This window comes from Tamandua tetradactyla, chromosome 18 (assembly GCF_023851605.1).
Source record: "Tamandua tetradactyla isolate mTamTet1 chromosome 18, mTamTet1.pri, whole genome shotgun sequence".
NCBI lineage: Eukaryota > Metazoa > Chordata > Mammalia > Pilosa > Myrmecophagidae > Tamandua > Tamandua tetradactyla.
Window position 1 is genome coordinate 66323017 of NC_135344.1, and position 17167 is coordinate 66340183.

The 17167-nt window shown below is 41.0% G+C and overlaps 1 protein-coding gene across 4 annotated transcripts in view; it reads right to left on the bottom strand.

Moving 5' to 3' along the window:
* Positions 1-17167, bottom strand: part of LPIN2 (lipin 2) — a 141347-nt gene that overhangs the window by 116666 nt on the left and 7514 nt on the right. The window contains exon 1 of one of the 4 annotated variants that reach the window (XM_077135883.1): positions 6330-6394. The exons of 1 other annotated variant lie outside the window; for it this stretch is intronic. The gene's annotated coding sequence lies outside the window, so the exon portion shown is untranslated. Of the gene's footprint in view, positions 1-5880; positions 5987-6329; positions 6395-17167 lie in introns of those variants that run through there. 2 more of the 4 variants (XM_077135881.1, XM_077135882.1) reach the window with 2 other exon arrangements.

Below are 17167 nucleotides of genomic sequence, written 5' to 3' on the forward strand. Positions count from 1 at the left end.
CAGGCAACAAGTAAGGTGGGGCAGACTTACCCCCACTATTTTCTTGGCTTTTATTTCTCTCACTGGCACAACTGATTTTTGCATACATAAATGACGCACAGAAATCCCAGACTCCTGTAAAGTAGTAGGTACTATCTTTCTATTACGACTTTATAGATGCTAATATTAAGAACTGGTTCCCTGCCGTACCTAATAAAAGTCAAAACAAACCTGTAAAACAGATTCTCAAATAAATATACAAGAATTACTATAGTCCTTAGATGAGGTGGTGACACTGGGGACAATGGAGTAAAGGTCAATGGCTTTACTTCATTGATGGCCTTTGAGCAATCTCTTTCAGTTTCAATGTCTTCACCTAGAAAACAGGGCTATTATTTCTACTTTGCAGGGTTGTTGCGACTTGTAAGAGAAAATTTATGTATAGTACTTAGCACAATGCCTAGAAAAAACGAGATGTTCAATCACAAACTTTGAAAATAATAATGATCTTTTACTAATATTAAACATCTCCTGGAAACATTGTTTCTAAAAAAGGAGAAATTAGCACCATCTTATTGACTAGGAATCCCAGTAGACAGAGCAGATATTATAAAGCTCACAAATTCCAAATTTCTAATTGTGAAACAATGCAACTAGGCAAGTTATTTTGCTCTGACAGGGTTGAACTGGTTAGAAATCCCTAAAAGAAAAAAAAATCAGTCCTTTCTATAAAATACTTGGTTAATGTACATTTTCAATTTGTAAACAGAACACTTTCTCTCCTTTCAGTGATGCTTCTTTCCCTATTCCTCTATAGATCATATGTAAAGAGATGTTAATGGCTCTAATGACACATAGAGCCTAATATTCATCTAAAAAACGTTAACAGATTATAAAGAAATGTAGGGCAGGTCACCGTAGCTCAGCAAAGTTCTCACCTGCCATGCCAGAGACCTGGGTTCGATTCCTGCTGCTTGCCCATGCAAAAAAATAAAATAAAAAGATTATAAAGAAATTTAATGTGGGCAGATTCCTTTGGAAGGTCTTACAAAGAAAAAAATATATTTATATTTAGCATCCTAAAACAAACAAAAACCAATATTCCTTATGATGCTTCCTAAGCATAAACATTCCTTGACTTATGTTGGTTAATAAGAGGCAAATCACTTTACAAGGAATTCGTTAAAGCTTAACGCAAAATCATGTAATCAAATATGTAATCAAATGAGACAACTTTATATCAAATAGAATATGTCCAAATACCTTGGCTCTTCACCAAGTCTCTAGTATAGGCGAACAAATCTATCTTACCAGAACAATAAATGTCATTGCATACTGCACTGAATATCTGGGCAACCAAACAATTCCACTGTTTATTCAGAGATATAAAAAAGTAATTTAGGTAGATTTCATTTCTAGTTAACCACTGAGCTTTTTGTTTGTAATTATGATACTTTCTTTTCATAAAATGAAAACTCCTTACTATAGATTTATAAACAGATTTGTTTAAATCAGTACCCTCTGGCCAATCACCCCTTCCCAATATATTTTAGAAATAGGTAAATGCAGAAATTCAATCAGTCACTAAAGAAGTTACTTGGTAAAGAAGTTACTTGGTAACACATGCTTATCTTCTATCCTGCAATAAAATCATTGGTTCATCTTTGCCTTCTATACTTCTGGTAAAGCTTAATGTTAACAACGAAAATCAAAAAATTTTTAAACCTGGATTGTGATATTCCTTTACTTAATTTTAGCACCTTTGATCATGCTTTCTAAACTGTTCAAATTTATATCCTTCAAGACCCCCCTTTAATGTTACTTAGACTTTCAACTAATTAACAAAGTGACCACAAAAGTAAAAAATCAAAGGAATGGGAAAGAGCACACCAGATCCCCACAACATTTTCAATGTGCTGCAATTAAGTAGTCTTGACAGCCATTCCAGGTCACCCAATCTTGAGCTCCTGCACATCGACCTAAGATCTCTTCCTCTTTTCCCTGAATCAACCACTTTAAAATCAACAAATCCTCTCTCCCCATGAACACATTTCAAAGATATTCAGGCTTAAATGTTCCTTCCCCTCTCTCATATCTTACTTTTACTATGAGAATTTGCCAAACCTTCAAGTAGCTTATTGCTTCCATTCAGCCTCTCTCCTGCTCTCCCCTACTCCTCCCCTTAGCTCAACATTTACAGAAAGCAAAGGAGGAAAGCAGTGCTGCCCGCAGGGAGCATATGAAAGCTGAGAAAACAACAGCTATCTGCTCTAATCCTGAATAATACCTAGGAGAAAGTCACAAGTAGCTTGAGAGCAAACATCAAGTCACAGGGTACAAAATAACTTACAATATCAACACAGAGTAAAGGGACATGTCTCCTAAAGCTGAAAAATATCAAAGAAAGCAAATATTGAAGAAAATTATTAAATGTTTGGGCGAGATAAAAACAGTAAGGAAAAAAGTGAATTGAGAGAATTTAGATGAGAAATTGAGATTTGCTAAAATAGGTGCTAACAGATCACTGTAGATTCTTGACCCGGAAACAAAAAACATGCAAGGAGTAGGAAACAATTTAGAATGATAAATCACTATTTAAATTTTATTTATAACTCTACACCTGGTTGAAAAATAATCTGAGGCAGCTCAAATACACATACTATAAAACAATAAAATTAAGACAAAAGAATTGGTCAAAAAGTAAATAAAGATATGAAATGAAATAAAAGTAACAGACTTACAAATAGTTTAATGTTCATGAAATTAACTACAGAAGTAAAGACTTTCGAAACTGCTCAAATATACCCAAACACTGGATAAAGGAAACGCTAGGAAGGCAATCCACAGGCTACTGAAATATCACTGTGTGCTTTCCGTGAGCCAACGTTTCACTTCTAAAGAAGGCAAAAAAGCCTACTTTGGACTGTTCATGTTGAAAATATGACATTACAGTAGATACAAACACTAAGTAATACATTTCTAAATTCAAAGATTACAAAAACAGGAACCACATTCTAAATGGATTTTTAAAAGGTCTCTACACAGTGACGGCTAAGTTAAACCATGGCCTAAAAGTAATTAAGTAAATAAATAACTTGTAGGCTCCCCTTCCCCTTTTCTAATACATTTAGGTAGTCTCCTGAAGTTACATACTCTACCTAAATAATAAAAAAGAATTTTAAATGATCACAACTTCTAATAATCATGTAAAGTGCTTTTGGCCTTAAACTATAATCTTTGCACAGAAGATAAAAAATGGAGGTAGGAAAAAATGCCAGTGATGTAATAGTTTTGTGGGCTTTACATATTAAATAAATTCTTCCTCATTTCTAAACAATTATTTTTTAAATTAATTTTTTAATGTTTTTTTAAATACCAAAAAAAAAACACCAAATGCAAACATTCGTAACTTTTGATCACTCCATTCTACACATATAATCAGTAGTTCACAATATCATCACATAGTTACATATTCATCATCATGATCATTTCTTGGAACATCTAAATAGCAATTTTAACAAACCTAACTGACAAAATAGGACCTCTGAAATTGAGAGGGAAAAGAATCTAAATTGCAATCAGTGAATTAGAAAAAAATGCACATTTTATCATTATTCTAATCTTAAAGTCCCAGCAAAGGCTTTATCTTACATTGCAGCAGTTTTTTTTCCTTCCCCTTCCCTCTTTATAGACTGAAGACTTGGAGCTGAATCATCCAGTCACAGTTTCAGGCAGGAGGGGCCCATCGAGGCCGGGCTCTCTGCCCCAGACAGCTCCACCAACCTGGAGACTCCAGCTGCTGCACGTGTGAGCCACTCTCCCTCACACATTTGCTTGAAGATTACAAGGCCTCACACTTTGCAATGCGCTGCGAGCACCAATGGCATTGTTACGAAAATGAAGAATCAGACTGAGGACAGGTGAAATGGATTCCAAAAGTCACATTTAGGTGGGAGCCAAGGCACCAAGCAGATAACTTCTTCACATGCTTTACTACCAAGATAGGGCCACAAAGTTTACTGCTCCAGTCTATAATCAACGTCTTCAAACCCTACACATTTTAATGACACATAATTTATACAGGATTCTGCCAAATGAAGACGATTCATCATGAAGAAGATAAATGAGAAGTCCTAAGACTCCTGCCTCTGCCACAAGTGTAACAACTTACTTAGTAAAGAAGGGCATTAGAGGGAAAGAAAAACAGGATTTCAAAATAAAGGTCCCAAACCACAGTCTAGCTGTTGACAAGGCAAGTCAGTATGCAAACACATACACACAGTGACAGCTACTGGGATTAGAGAGAGAGAAAAATAAAAGCATTGAAATTAAAGATGGACAGATTTAAGTAAGGCTAAAATAAATACATATTTCTGACTTTCTGGCTGCTAAGCACCTAGGGAGGTAGCTGAATCTACCTCCTAAGAAAACAAAGCTTCCCAGACCACAATGAGTGCTACAAACTCTAGGAACTACTTTCAGCTAAGTGTCATTGTGCTGATATACATTAGGAGATATGTATATCTAGAAAAAAAAAAAGCTGATGACACAGATAACCCCACTATATTTAACTCAAAAATTGCAAAATGTTCACTCACTATTCATCAATTTAATTTAGCCTTTTCCACCTTTAATATGTGGCACCACCAGGATTATTCATCCAGGGCTCATGGATCCAGGAAAATTCAATGACCTTATTCAGGAAGTCCACCAGCTCTCTAGGTCACTGGGAAGGACAAACTGCCTGCCTGTCTTCCTACCTTCTCTCTGGAGGTTTTTCTACGTGCTGGCTCTGTGCGATTAGTCCTGGGGAGCTTCCAGAGTCTTGCCTCTGAGGACTCATAGTCTAGTGGAGAATCCAGTCAGTAAACCAAAAATTACAATAAGGGGTGATAAGTACCATTATTGCTACAACAATGCAGCAATAAAGAACACAAAGCTTCAGCTAACCCCTTTATGTGACTAACAGAGAGTTCAAGAGTTTCCAAATGCTCCCATTTCCAGTTCATTCTAAACATAAAGCTTCTCTGAGATTCTCAATTGTGCCACCCAAATATTCTAACAGCATTTCATTTCTAGCATTTTATGGCTATTTCTACCAATATTTGGTCACGCATCACCATGTCAACTATACACTTAATTGCAGGCAAGAAGTCACCTACACAGTCCAAAGCTCTTTCACATATGGCTTTGGACTGTGCTTTTATGAACTCTAGCTGGGTCTGGTGCGAGGCTGACTACCCTTCAGGCAAAGCAAGGATGATGCTCCAATTGGCATTAAGTCACCTGTACCTCGTTCAGGGATCTGCCACCTCACTTAGCATCACCTGCCACACTCTTCATTCTTAAACCACTGAAGAGATCAACACCAAACCAGCAACAAGCCAACTATTATGAGGCTCTAAATAATTTGTAGATATTTCAAAATACATTACAAAACTGTCCGCGGATTGTCAAAGTATTATCAACTACTCAGACAACTTTAAGTAACACTTACTTCTCCAGCATCTCTACTAAGTAAAGCGCTCCAACAGGGCTTACTTTCCCACCAAGAAAAGGTAATGCTTTTCAAAAAATATAATAAAGTGCATTACAACTCAAGACTGGTGCCTGGTTAAGTAATCATTCAGAGAGTTCCCAAACATTTTAGAGTTTTAGCACTCTCTGAAAGGAAGGACGATCTTTCTGGTCCTTTTTTTTTCCAAATGAATCTCTTTAAGAATGCCATTTCAAGTTTTCAATGAAAATAATCTTACTTTGTTTAGGATAGTTGAGAAAATTGTGACCCGCGGGGTTAAAAGTTGAGAGAGAAGCCCTTCGTATAAACTGTATCTTAACACGTGCGATACAAATGATGAGTTACGACGGGGAGGGGGTTTGAGAAGAAAAACCACTACTCACGCTCGGAATCCAGTGTACAACCTGAAGGCGGAGGCGCTGGGCAAACTGACGGCCCTAAAGGAATAACAGCAACTCCCGGGCCTCCGCCTGATGCAGATCACGTGCCCCGCGCCCCCCCCCCCCCCGCCCTACCCCCCCCCAGGCCGGGGCGGGATGGAGACGCGGCCTCGGGCGGCGCTTCGCCGGGACCCGCTCGGTTCCACCCCGCCGCGCAGGACCCGGGGGCAGGGGAGGTGGGGGGGATGCCTCAATGACCCTCGCCGCAAACCCGCCCCACCGCGCCGGGGCCGCGCTCTACGTGGCGGCCGGGGGACGGCTCGGCTCGGAGGTCACAAGCTCCGCGAGCGGCCCGGGTCCAGGCGGGGACCCCGCGGGCCCGAGTGTGGGGAGGCGGCACCCCCAAGGCCCGCAGCGGAGAGGTGGCGTGAGGCGCGGGGACTGTCGCTCACCTGCGGCGGCGTCGCTCCCGCCCCGCGCCGGCGCCCGCGGGCGGCCCAGGGAAGGTAGTGGCGGCCTGACGGCGGCGGCGGCGAGGAGAAGACGCTGCCGACTGGGGAGGCGCGGGCGGCCCGGGCGCCCGCCGCCGCCGCTGCCTCGAGAGCCGCCTGGGCCGCAGCCGCGCCGGGTGGCCCTCATGAATGGACGCGGCGGCGGCGGCGGCCAAGCTGCGGGGCGGCTAGCGCAGGCCCCGCCCCTGTGGGCGGACACGTGACGCGCGCTCCGCCCCCTCCCGGCCGCGTCCAACCCCCTCTTGACCGCGCGCAGTTCCTCCTCCCCTTGGGGGTCCCGCCTGAGGCGCGGAGATGCCGCGCGAGGCCCGCCGACCGTGCTGCTTCCACCCACTCCTCCTCTCTTGCGCTGCCAAGCCCGCGGGCTCCGGCCTCTGCTGGGCGGGCCCGAGACTTTCCAGTACTTGGGGCAACTGGCGCGTTACTTTTTTTTAATTTTTTTTAAACGAAAACGTTCCTTCCGGTCCCCATGGCAACCGTGTGGCGCATCACGTGGAATTTTTGATCACCAGTTTTATTACTTCCCCCCCCAAATGCTAACACATCCCGTCCCTTGTTTTTTTGTTTTTTTTTTTTTGCATGGACAGGCTCGGGGAATCGAACCCGGGTCTCCTGCATGGCAGGCCAGAATTCTGCCACTGAGTCACCTTTGCCCCGCCCCGTCCCTTTTTTTAAATAAAAGAAATGGATTGCCGGCACTATTATGGCTGTCCGCTGTTTGTTTGGGTTTTTTTCAACCTATTCTATTATTGAAAGTTTTGTATGGAAGTGCATGTCTTATTTCCAAATTTCAGTTACTTGCTCAGTATGAATGATGCGCTTAATACTCCATATAGAGTTCAGGGTATTGAAATAAGCATTTATATGACCCTACTCCATGGTGAGCCCAGGCACAGTCTTAATTTCTCTCCACAGATGGAGTATGGTTGATTGGATTGGGCTGTGCTCGGGTGTAATGGGCAGCTACTACTTCGCCTAAGTTCCCTCAGTTTTTCCCTAGAATTCAACCAAAGTTTTGCCCCATCCTTAACCAAGACCCTGCAAAGTCACATGGGGTTTCACTGGTCCAAGCAAACAAGAAATTTTCCTCATTTCAATGTCTTTCTCCTGGCTTTACAAGTGAAATAAAATTTTCAGAAGAGAAGGACAGGGAGTAGACCTCCTCTTTCCCTTCCATATTTCAAAGCATCTTACTCAGCTTTGGGGAAATGGTATTAAAGTGATTGTCTTCAGTTTCTTCATCAACAAAATAGGAATAACAATGCCTTTCCCATGGGATTGCTTTGAGGATCACACAAAATTACCAATAAAGTGCCTAATTTAGCTTAGTGTCTGGAACCCGAAACACTCAGTGACTATTTTCTTGCCTTACTTCCATTTTTCCTACTTGGGCTTTTCTTGTTTCTCTCAGGGTATGTTCACTACCTCCTGCCTTGGGAAGGAAATAGTCTGCCGAGCTTGCTTCCTTCCTTTTATCATTCAGGAAACCCTAGACATCCCCTCCCTTCCTCCAAAGAGCCTTAGGTTTGATACCTCATTCTGCCTGGTTGGCTCACATTTCTAATAGTGTCCTCATTCTTTGGTGTCTACCTAATTTACACCACAACTTAGGGACTCATTACTCTTTGATGCAAGTCATTGTTGCACGATATCCCTTCACGTCCTGCCCCTGACTATAGGAAGTATACAGGGAGCCACCTAATACGTCGAGCCAGCTACCCGACGGGAATGTCAGAGGAAGACAGGTCTTCTTTCACCTGTCCTCTGACACACACCTTCCAGCTACGTGGGGAGAAATCTCACTGCATTAACTGTCTCCTCTTTCTCAACTCTGGATTCAGATTCATCCCTTGGCATTAACAGGCTCACATATCTCCTACCATGAAAAAAAGAAAAAGAAAAAGAACACACATCCCAGGTCCCTTGTTCCCTGCAGGCTCTCACCTTATCTCCCAGCTTCTTTACTGAACCTAGCTACCTTGAAAAAGGAGTCTCTGCTTCTTCAGTACAGTCTTTTTCCATCCCTTCCTCCACCCCTGAAATCTTTCAGCCTAAAGTCACCAACTACCTCTGATTGCTAAATACCTCTCAGCTTCCTTTTTTTTTTTTTCATGACCTCTGGAGGTTAGGACACTTCTGACCCCTATTTCTTTCTTGAAAATCCCTCCTCTCATCAATTGGATCTCCTCTGAGATCCACATGCCTGTGCTTTGTGGCTTTAGTGAGCTCCACCAGCATGAACCATGGTCAAATCGAGTTCAAGGCCATCATCTATGCTTGTTCAAACCTGCTCCTCCTGAATCTCTGCTTCTGATCAACAGCACCAACAACTGTTAAGTCATCCAAGCCAGAAGCCCAAGGCGAATTCTCATTTCCTTCTACTCTCATTACATATCCATCAAGTCCTGTCAGATTTGGTTTCTAAAGCTCTCTACAATCTGTCCCTTCTCTCCAAAAATGCTGTTGCCTGCCTTCACCCCCACCGCAGGGCCGTCCAGCATTACACAACGCCATGGCTCACTGCTGCCTGCGATCAGACCCTTGCCTTCTATTTTGTGGGCCACTGCAGGCAATTTCAAGCTGGCCTTTCTGCCCTCTTGTCCTGCTCAGTTCTAAACACCCTCCACCCTGAATTGCAGATCTGATTATGACACTAGTGATGGGCAATCCATTGCCTGGAGGGAAAAACTCCATGTTTCTTGGTGGGGCATCCAGTGTCCTCCCTCTTGCGTCAATGTTATCTCCTGTATCCTATGGCTTAGCCGTTCACTCTGCATAAAAAAATTACCATGTTTTTCTCCTTCCATTTCCCCCGTGTTTTCTCCCGTTTACAATGCACCCAGGCACATTCTGGTGTGTTTTTTTTGTCTCAAAATTTGCTGACAGAATGAAAAGCAGAAGCTGCTTGCAAAATATTTTCTCCCTGTTTTTCATTCCAAAACCTCTAAACCCATGGAGGAGTCTTAGTGAGGAGGGAGAGAACCAAGAAGAAGGCATAGCTTTGAGGGAATCTAGAAAAGAGATAAGGATCTTCCCTAGAATAAGAATTGAGTCTCCCAGCCTGGAATTGGTGGGGACTAGCCCTATTCCCTCCTCTCTGGTAGCTCCCAGTGCAGGAGAATAGACCTTAGAGAAACAGCTTTGGGGTTCAGCTTACAATTCTCTTTTGAAGCCAAAGATCCACCATCATTTCCTGAGCATCACCGTGAGCTCAGCTGTTCTGGAAATTCTCACTGCAAATATGAGGAAGCTGCTATTATCAATACCTATTTATAGATGAAGGAGCTGAGGAATAGAGCAGTTGAGTAACTTGCCTCAGTTCTAACAACTAGTAAGCAGTGGAACTGGGATTTGACCCCAGACCTCCTTTACTCCCAAACCTCTGTTTTTAACCATCAATTCTCACTGCCTTCCCTCAGTTGCCTTTATAGTCTACCCCAGTCAATGCCTCTTTTCCTTGTGCTCCTAGACCACAATCAGCACCTATTGCACATATATGTCCAATAAATATTTGATGAAAAATAAATGGTAATTTCCATTTCTGGTTATATGCTCAGCTGGGTGTCTGGACCAACCCTCCCAGTAAAAAAAAAAAAAAAAAAAAACAAGCAAAAATACTAGGTAAAGTATTTAAAATATATTATGGAAGATGTGCTGGTTTGAAATACTTATATACTGCAGAAAAGCCATGTTCTTTTATTCTTCATCCAATCTTGTGGGCGCAGGCCTATTTTGGGGTGGGACCTTTTGATTAGGTTGTTTCCATAGAGATGTGACCCTATCCATTCAAGGTGAGTCTTAATTAGTTTATTGGAGTCCTTAAAGGAGCTGATACAGAAGACTGAGAGTCAATACAGAGAGCAGACTCCTAGACACAGACATGTGGAGATGCCTGAAAAACTGACATAGAAAGCCACTGGAATCAAAAGCTGAAAGCAACACAACCCAGCAGCAAAGGACCAGGAGATGCCAGAAACGTGCCTTTTGCATCTTCCCAGCTGGCACAGGAACCCCAGACATGATTGGCCTGGCTTGAGTGAAGGTATTCTTTTGTTGATGCCTTAATTTGGACATTTTTATGGCCTTAGAACTGTAAACTTGTAACTTAATAAATCTCCTATGTAAAATCCAAAACCATTTCTGGTATATGGCATTCTGGCAGCATTAACAAACTGAAACAGAAGGCATTTTTTTAACTGGCAAGAAATTAAGAAATGGCACCAGGACACAGTGAAGGCCTGACCTAGAGGGGTAAATGGACCCCAAAGTCAGCATTTCCTTGGAGGTTATTTGCTGAAACTAGTGAATTTGAATATTTGTTTTTGCAGATTCAGGCAGGTTGGGAGTCAGGTGGGAGAGGAGAAGTAAAAGCATCATGTCTGCTCTAAATGGGAAGTTAAATAGGAGACCCAGAAAAACTGGGACCCCAAAAGCAAAATAATAGTATGAGAACAAAATTAATTCAAAAGAAAGCAAGAAATGAGAAAGAAATATAAAAAGTTATTTTTATATTTTAACAACAGAAGTTTACAAGTATTGAGAAGGACTTAGAAAAACAGGAACCCTCATACATAGTTGGTGGAAATATAAAATGGTATAGCCATGGTGGAAAACATTTTAGCAGTTCCTCAAAACTTAAACATAGACAGCACAAGTGCAAATAGCTGAGTAGAAGTTTTACAAATCACTCCCTCCAGTAGAAGAGTGAAAGAGCTGGAAAAAGACGTTGGAATTAACTATAATTCATGAACCAGAATGAACATTTAGAGCAACTGCAGGAGTGTCAGAAGGAGCAAGAGTATGCCAAGAGTTTAGCTTTTGTAAGTGAAAGCTCAGACCAGTGACCACCCCCCTTTGCTTAGCCCCACACAGGAGCTGTGGAAATGGCTTTGGCTGTGGCAGCCAAATGGGGCCAGGGTTGGCAAAAGAAACCTCCTCCCCTAAAAGCTGAAGTTGAGGGTTGAGGTCGGTCTGGCTGCTCGCTGAGGGACCCGTGTGAAAGCTGGCCTGAGTTTTGGCCTTTTGGCCAGCAGCACTTTCAGCCTCCCACTAGCATCCAAGTGGACATAAAGAGCTAGTAGATCTTCTTTCACTTTTGTTTTTTCCTTCTGTGTGTGGGTGTTTCCTGAGCCAGTAGATGCCAAAAAGCCCAGTATAGACTCTGGCCTTGCTTTCAGCCCTCTCCACAGCAATGGCTTCCAGCCTCACACCAGCGTGAATGAGAACTTCAAAACCCAGTGCACTTTTCATTGGTTGGGTTTCTTGTTTTCCTTGCTTGTATTGTTTAGCCTGGTGAATATCTGAGGGCCCAGAGTAGATACTAACCTTGGTTTCTCTCAGAAGCAGCATTATCTCACTTTCTACCAATATCTACCAGGATATAAAGTAACAGTGCACTGCTTTGTCTTTTTCGTTTTCTTTTTGTTTTTTTACCTTTCTCTTTTTTTTGTACTTCTGGGTCTGGCACTAAGAGATGAGCAGGGATGCTGGCCTGGATTTTAGCCTCAACAGAAGCAGCTTTTGGCTTTCTATAGGCACATAACAAGAGGCTTGGAGAGGCAAGGCACTTCTGTTTGTGTGTGTGTGTGTGTGTGTGTGTGTGTGTGTTGTTTCTTGGTACTTTGTTCTTTTTGTCTCTCTCTTTCCTTCCTGTTCCCAAACTTTTTATCTTTCTTTTTTCTCTATCTTGTGCTTAGTTTTTCAGACTGAAGAGGAGGAGAACTGGATTTCCAGAGTAACCACAACATAATTCTCAGAATGTCCAGTTCACAACAAAAATTATAGAACATACAAGGTGACAGGAAAGTATGGCCCAGTCCAGGAAAAAAAAAATTCAGTGGAAAATATTCCAGAATAGACTTACTAATTAGATATCTTGGAACAAATCTCATAAATAAGAGCAAAGAACTGAAGGAAAACATGAACAAAAACTAAAGGAAATCAGGAAAATAATATATGAAGTGTAAAGAATTTCAGTGATGTGATAGAAATTATAAAGAAGAACCAAATGGAAATTCTGGACCTCAAAAATACAATAATGGAGAAGAAAATCACAGCCTGAACCAAGTCAAAGCATGTTTCTACCCATTTGTCTGTAGAGAGTTTGTTTGTTTTCCTGTAACTCAGTGGAAATGCAAGCTCCAAAAAGCCACCTAAGAAGATGCCCCACGGACCAGTCCAAGGTCTACAACTCCTTCTCCCAGAAGACTTAGCAGTTATTGTAACAGAGGACTTAGTCAAACGACATGGCAGAGCTTGTGCAAGGACAGAAGTAAAGGGGCAAGAATGGTGTATGAAGACATTTGGGTTACTTATTCTTCACTGGATTCCATTACTCAATGAAGAAATGAATATTTACTAGAAGAACCTCAACAGGCTTTCCCTATATCCCTTTAGATGGAGTTAGATTTATGACCATCCTTAAACCAGAGGTTGGGCCTGTTTTCCATATAAAATCAAGGGGCCTTCAGCTGATACCTCAGGAAAATTGTGGTGTCTAATACTGAATAAGAATGAAAGCAGGGATGTCACCAAGATGGCTGAGTGAGACACTCCAGGGTTCCATCCCCCCAAAGAATTTTAAACAAGCAAAACTGGCATATCATCTTTCTCCATCCTTCAGAAAATAGTTAAAGGGTTTCAATAACTGGAAAAGTACCAAATCAATGAAAAGACAACTTAGAAATGGTTAAAAAAAAAAAAAAAAAGCCCATTGCACTATTGCTGGCAATTCCTCATCCCTTGCCTGGCTCAGTATAGAGCCAGCCCATGTTCTCAGTGACAGTCCTTGATCTCAGTTCTGGATGAATCACGTAAATTGCTGTGCACATACTGAGGTGCATGTATGTCTGTACAAATCTGCCTGGAAGCATCCAGAAGGGCTGGACCAGTACGCTCAAGCTGGCTCAACATTCCAGAACCTGTCCTGCACTCAAAAGTGTCTTGCATGGGAAGTAACCCAGGGTAAGTAATAATCACATTGCAGGGGCCTGAAGCAGAGCATTACCAGCCTTAAGACATGCAAAGAGAGCCTGTAACCAAGAGGAAAGATTATTTCCTAAGGAGACGAGAGAACATTTGGAATTGTGTACATAAAGAGATTCCTCAGGCCATGAACACAATTCACGGAAAAGATGCATGCTCAGAAAAAAACAGAGGGACTCATGCTTACACCTTAGCTATGCTTCAGATTCATTTCTAGAATGGCTAGGCTCTGAAGAAAAGCATCAGCCAACACAGATCCAATCTGCAAAGACAATGAGGGACATTATGTTTGTTTACCTTGGTTAGCTCCTGACATTCAAGGAAATTTCTGCATAACACTAGCTTGATACAAGCTTAAGGAACAGACACCTCAAGGACTAAACTATGGAATTAACATGTTAAAAAATCAAAATGACCACTGTGCAGCAAAACACTACAAGGCAAACAAAGGAGCAAGAAAAATTATCAGCAACCTTCAGCGTGGTGACCAAATGTAAAAATATAAGAACACTATTACATGAGGGATAACAAATGAATGTCATCATTGCAAGGTATTGAAAATGGGATGATATACAAAAAAAAAAAAAAAGCAAACTAGGGTCTACAGTTAACAGTAGAATTGCAGCGTGCTTCCAGTAAATGTAACAAAGGCAATATACCAAAGCTAAATGTCAATAAGAAGGGGATATAAGGATGGGTATGGGAAACTTGGTATTGGTATTAGTGTTCCTCCTTTATTTTATTTTATTATTTTTTACTTTAATTTCAATTTTTATAATTTTTTATTCTTTATTTTTCTTTTTATTCCTCTTCTTCTTCCTCTGCAGAAGAAATGGAAATGTCCTTATATAGATTGTGATGATGAATGTATAACCATATGATTATACTGGGAACCTTTGATTGTTAGGATGGATTATGTGGCATGTGAATAAAACTGTTTACAAAATAAACAGAAAGATAAAAGTGCTGCAGAAAATGTGGAGAGAGGAATTTACTGTTCTCTATTTACTGTTGGGAGAGAAGTAGAATGGAGCATCCTATCTGGAGGGCAGTGTGGCAGTTCCAGAGGAGGCTAAGTATAGGATTGCTATATGATCCAGCAACCCCATTATTAGTTATATACTTGGAAGAACTGAAAGCAGGGACATGAGCAGACACTTGCACCCTGCTGTTTATGGAGGCAATATTCATGATTTGCAATGGATAGAGGTAGCCTAAGAGTACATCAACATACTCTTATACATCCTAGCTGATGAATGGAAGGGCAAACTGTGGTCTACACATACAGTGGAATATTGAGTGGTTGCAAGAAGTAATGAAGTTGTAAGGCATGCAGCTATGTGAAGAGACCTAGAGGTCAGTGTGGTAGTTAGGTTCAGGTGTCAACTTGGCTAGGTGATGGTGCCTAGTTCTGTTGCTGTGGACCTGAATCAGTAGCATATGAAATTCATGTGTGGCTGATTAGTTCTGCAGTTGGCTAAGGGGAGTGCCTTCTGCAATGAGTGATATTTAATTTAATTACCTGGGGCTTAAAAGAGAGAGGTCAGAAGAGAGCTCAGTGCAGCACAGCCCAGCAGGTCAGCATACCTCATCTCAGCATTCACAGCTCAGCAAAGATGTTTAGAGATGCAGAAAGGAATCACCCCAGGAAAGGCCATTGGAACCCAGAAGCCAAGAGAAAAGGTCAGCAGACATCACTGTGTGCCTTCCATAACAGAGAGCTTCAGATGAAAGCTAGCTGCCTTTCCTTGAAGAACTATAAACTTTTAACTAAATAGATCCCCTTATTAAAAGTTAAAAAAAAAGTATAATAATGGGGGGGTCAGAGCAGATTGGAGGAGGCAAAAGAAAGAATCAGTGAACTTGAAGAAAAGACAATTGAAATTGTCTAAGTAGGTGTCATGGTCAGGTTCATGTGTCAACTTGGCCAAGTGGTGGTACCTGTTTGTCTGGTTGGGCAGGTGCTGGCCTGTCTGTTGCAATGAGGACATTTCATAGAATTAAATTATGATCACATCAGCTGCATCCACAGCTGATTCCATTTGTAATCAGCCAAGGGGAGTGTCTTCTGCAATGAGTGATGCTTAATCGAATCACTGGAAGCCTTTTAAGGAGGATTCAGAAGAGACAGGCTCTTCCTACTTTGGCAGGCAAGCTTCTCCTGTGGAGTTCATCCAGACCCTCCACTGGAATCACTGACTTCACAGCCTGCCCTGCAGATTTTGGACTCTGCATTCCCAAGGTTACATGAGACACTTTTATAGATTTTATATTTATGAGTGTTTCCTGTTGATTCTGTTTCTCTAGAGAACCCTAACTAATACAGTAGGGAAGCAGAAATAAAAAAGAATGGGGAAAAAAAAAACTGAGGAACCTGTGGTGCACCATTAAGTGTGCCAACATATGCATTATAAGAGCTCCAGAAGGAGAAGAGAGAGAGAAAGGGTCAGAAAAAAATATTTAAAGAAGTACTATCAGGAATTTTCCCAAATCTGATGAAAATATGAACATATAAATCTAAGAAGGTCAACAAATGCCAAGCTGGATGAACCCAAATAGATCTACACTGAAATACATTACAATCAAAGTGTTGAATGTCAAGAACAAAGACAGAATCAAAAAACAGCAACAGAGAAGTGTTGTGTCACAAATAAGTGATGCTTAATAAGATTAACTTCTGAGTTCTCAAGAGAAACTAGAAAGCAGTGGAAAGATATACTTAAAGTACAGAAAGAAAGAAACATCACAGTTATCTGAGCATAATATACCCAGCAAAACTGTCCTTCAAAAATGAGGGAGAAATTAGGGTGGGCCACAGTGGCTCAGCAGGTAGTGTTCTCACCTGCAGTGAGACCCAGGTTCAATTTCTGGTTCCTGCCCATGCAAAAAAAAAACAGAGGGAGAAATTAATAAGGGACAAACAAAAACTGTGGCAGTTCATTACCTCTAGACCTACTTTACAGGAAACGTACAGAGAGTCCTCCAGGTTGAAAGGAAAGGACATTGGAGACAAATGAAAACAAAGACACAACTACTAAAATACATAGGACCCAGCAAATGCAGTGCTCACAGGGAAATTTATAGCTTTGAATGCTTATATTAAAAAAGAAGAAATATCAAATTAATAACATAACTCAACATCTTGAGGAAATAGAAAAATAAGATCAAAACCCAAAGGTAGCAGAAGAAGGGAAATAATATTAGGGTGGAGATAAATGAGAATTGAGAAATAACGGAGAGAATAAACAAATCCATAAAATTGACAAAGCTTTAGCTAGACTAACAAAGAAAAGAGACGAGGCAAATAACTAGATCAGAAAGAAAACAGTGACATCACTACTGATCTTAGAGAAATAAAGAGAATTAAAAGAGAATATTAAGAACAATTGTATACCAACAAAATAGATAATCTAGACAAAATATAATAAGTGCTGAAAATATATCAATTACCCAAATTGACTCAAGAAGATATAGAAAACATCAACAAACCTATAACAAGTACAGAGATTGAATAAATAATCAATAACCTTTCACCAGAGAAAAATCCAGGACTGGATGGCTTCACTGGTGAATTCTACTAAACATTTAAAGAAGAATTAATACCAATCCTTCTCAAACTCTTTGAAAGAATTCTAGATGATAGAATAACTTCCTAATTCATTCTGAGGTCAACCTGATACCAAAGCCTTGTAAAGACATCACAAGAAGAGAAACTTACAAATTTCCCTTAGAGATATGAAAGTAAAAGCCTTAACAAAATACTACCAAAATGGAAACTAATGGCATATTAAGAG